Source organism: Chenopodium album, chromosome 24 (assembly GCF_948465745.1).
Source record: "Chenopodium album chromosome 24, dcCheAlbu1.1, whole genome shotgun sequence".
Lineage (NCBI taxonomy): Eukaryota > Viridiplantae > Streptophyta > Magnoliopsida > Caryophyllales > Amaranthaceae > Chenopodium > Chenopodium album.
The window spans coordinates 27,772,919-27,776,818 of NC_137857.1; positions in this window are offsets into that span (position 1 = coordinate 27,772,919).

Consider the following 3,900-nt stretch of genomic DNA (forward strand, 5'->3'; position numbering starts at 1 on the left):
ATAGAGCTTCCGGATATATTAGTGGATTCCTTTGACATGAGTGGAACACTGATTCCATTCAATGATTGATTTGACTGTGGTACATTCAAACGTCTTACCGTAACTAGAGATTATAAAGGATTTTTCCCGGTTACTTCACGAGTTGAGTGGGAGCTTTGGTTGCCACAAGATTGGATAGAGTCTACCTATTTAATTAGGAATGTGTCTTGGCCCCTTGAAGAGGGAGAATTCAGAAAATGCATGGTCGTGCTCAAATGGATTACATTGTAACCATTTGTTTTGTAATTCTAACTCAGATTTCAAGAAAAGATTTGTAGATTAATATGATCACGACATAAGATGCAATTATATTATCAAATCGACACACATTGACTTAAGGAATTTGAATATTGCGCACTTGTCTCAGACAAGTGGGAGATTGAAGGAGTTATGTCTTCGATAAGTGCAATTACTAGACATATCAAGGATCACTATTATGGAGATAATAAGTTCATTCTATTAGGGCGTCATCCTCTATTGCTAGACTATGAGAGATGATCTTTGGGCTAGTCAAATGGTCCAAAGCCCTTTGAATGGATCCTATGAGGTCACACAACAAGGGTATTGGGTTAAACAAGTAAGAGGCCCATTAATGGGCCTCATGAGATTATGACATACCATGTAGAGTGTTGGGCTAGAGTAGTGTGTTTAGGATAAGGGTTTTGGACTTTTGACATGGGCTCTTATTTAGAGATGAGATCTATAAATAAGATCCATGCCTAGGGTTTGCAGAAGAAGTCATAATTCACACACTGTGAATTTTGACATCAAGGCAACCAATCCCAAAACCCTAAACACTCTCTTGACTCACGGCCCTCTTCTCTCCCCTTCACGTCCGTACGTGCGGCGCCCCTCATGGTGGCTCGTGGTGTTCGTCGTGGTGGTTTGTGGTTAGCTCGTGTCTCTCTTCTCCGTTGAAGGTTGATTGAAGCGTTCAATCACGACTAACTAGCATTAGTGGAGGTTTAACTTGTGCCCGTGGACCAAGTAGAGGAATCACGCTTGGGGTTCTTTATCTCCCTTTTGTTCTTGCTCGATCGCACGTGGAATCACGCTTCAAAGGTACAATTATTTGTGCTTTATGTGTTATGCATTAGATCCTTGGATTAGGTACTGTATGAATATGATTCATGTTATTTCCGCTGCGTAGTACCTATAAAACCCTACAGTTTGACGAATACCAAAGCGGACTAGTACTCAAACAAGAGACCTCCCACTACTCATGGTCAAGGAAAAGAGTTCCGATAGTAATAATGAGAAAAATACTTATGACGATTTTTAAATCTCTTAAAGTATTCTCATAGGTCGATCCAGTATGGTTCTAAACCAATACCTGTGCAAATGATTTATATCCTCATAGCACAAGAAACGGTGCTATAAATCATACTACACACTAATATCGATCTAATGGTCATTAATCGTCCACAAATAAATGACCTTGATTAGGGATAATTTTCAGTTAAAATATTCAATGTTCACTTAATAGGTGTTTCTTTATCCAAGCCATTAACTTGATACCCTATTTTGAATATTTATTAAAATCGAATGGACTCATTATTTAATTCTAAACCACAACTAAATAGAGACGGAGTGATTTAAATTGCATGAAAATTTTAATTACTCAAAAAACTGAATGGTTCATCATAGTGCTTTTCATTAACATTGTCCAAAATTTAATTAAAACACTATAATATGGAAATCAAAGCCAGTTCGCGACATGCTTGATTCCCATTGCCTCAATGTGTTTGTTGTGCTTCACTTGAGACAAAGGTTTAGTAAGTGGATCGGCTACATTATCATCCGTTCCCACTTTGCAAATTCTGATTTCACCCTCTGTCTTCCATTCTCGAATCATGTGAAATCGCCTTTGGACATGTTTGACCTTCTGATGTTCTCGTGGTTCTCTAGCCTGAGCAATAGCTCCATTGTTGTCACAATAAAGGTCTATTGGACCCTTGATTGAGGGTACAACACCAAGTTCCTCAACGAACTTGCGAATCCAAACTGCCTCCTTGGCTGCCTCAGATGCTGACAAGTACTCGGCTTCAGTTGTAGAATCAGCGGTTGTGCTTTGCTTTGCACTCTTCCAACTAAACGCTCCTCCATTGAGACAGAATATGTATCCGGATTGTGACTTGGAGTCGTCTCTGTCTGTCTGGAAGCTTGCGTCGGTATATCCCTCAACAACCAATAAATTCATCTTTACCACCATAGACCAGGAATTTATCCTTGTTCCTTTTCAAGTACTTTAGAATATTCTTAGCCGCAGTCCAATGGGCGTCTCTTGGGTTTGATTGGTATCGGCTCGTAGCACTCAAGGCATACGATACATCCGGCCTAGTACATATCATGCATACATGATAGATCCAATAAGCGAAGCATATGGAATACGACTCATCCTTTTTCGCTCATTAGGTGTCTTTGGACACTGCTTCTTGCTTAAGGTTATGCCATGTGACATGGGTAGGTGCCCTCTCTTAGCTTCTTCCATTGGAATCGAGCTAGTACCTTATCGACGTAAGTACTTTGACTCATTCCTATCATCCTCTTTGACCTATCCCTATAGATCTTGATGCCTAGTATGTACTGATCCTCTCCCAAGTCTTTCATTTAAAAACATTTCCCGAGCCAAGTCTTTACAGACTCTAACAACGGAATGCTATTTCCAATGAGCAAAATGTCATCGACATATAAGACTAGGAAGGCGATGTCACTCCCACTGACCTTCTTGTAAACATAAGACTCATCTGGATTCTTGATAAAACCAAACTTACTTATGGCTTCATCAAATCGCAGATTCCGACTTATGCTTGCTTGCTTTAATCCATAAATGGACTTCTTAAGCTTGCATACCTTCTTAGGATTGTTCTGGTTGATAAAACCTTCAGGCTGTGTCATGTACACAGTTTCTTCCAAAATTCCATTGAGGAAGGCAGTTTTGACGTCCATCTGCCATATTTCATAATTGTAATATGCAGCAACCGCTAGAAGAATTCAAACAGACTTAAGCATTGCAGCAGGAGAAAAGGTTTCATCATAATCAACGCCGTGAATTTGCCTATAACCTTTTGACAGGCTAAAGTCGTATCACCTAATCAAAAATAATTACCTAAGTCCACTAGCTTATGCAGATAGGGAAGTAGGGTCGAATCCACAGGGAAACAAGTCTTTCTACTCCTAATTAATTAATATAGTCTAAATTATTAGAGTAACCAATATTTGTTGTGATTATAAACTATACTACGAAGATTATGAGTAAAGAGAATAATTAAGGAAGAAATCAATAATAATAAATCCTAGGGCATAGGTTCACTAATAAACAATATTCCAGGGTAAAACACAATAATCAATCATCAATGCATTAATTAATCAAATCATAAAGGGCTTTCGCTACGTATTACAATCACAGAATTAATTTACCGGTATTAAATCTCATCTCTCGAATCTCGACCTAACCATTTATAAATTAATCTGCCTATTGAAACTAAGGCTAAACATCAATTCTCATCTCTCGAATCTCGAATCAATATTGCTAAACTCATACAATTAAACCTGGCCAAATCTAATTGCATAGCATTTAAACAATCAATAGGAAATCAATTAAGCATTAATAATCAACCATCATAAAATTACCCCTTCATATTATTTATTAGATCCCCATAAACCCTAGAAGGAAAACTACTCAGACATAATTAAAACTAAGCAAAACATAATAATTAAACAAGACATGAAGAAATAGAATGAATAAAATACTGAGATTAATTAAGAGAGAAATCGTACCAAGACGGCGGAATTACAATAGAGTTGAGGAACAAGAGAGAATAAAAATCTAGAGAGAGAAAGTCTAAGTTGAGAGAAGGA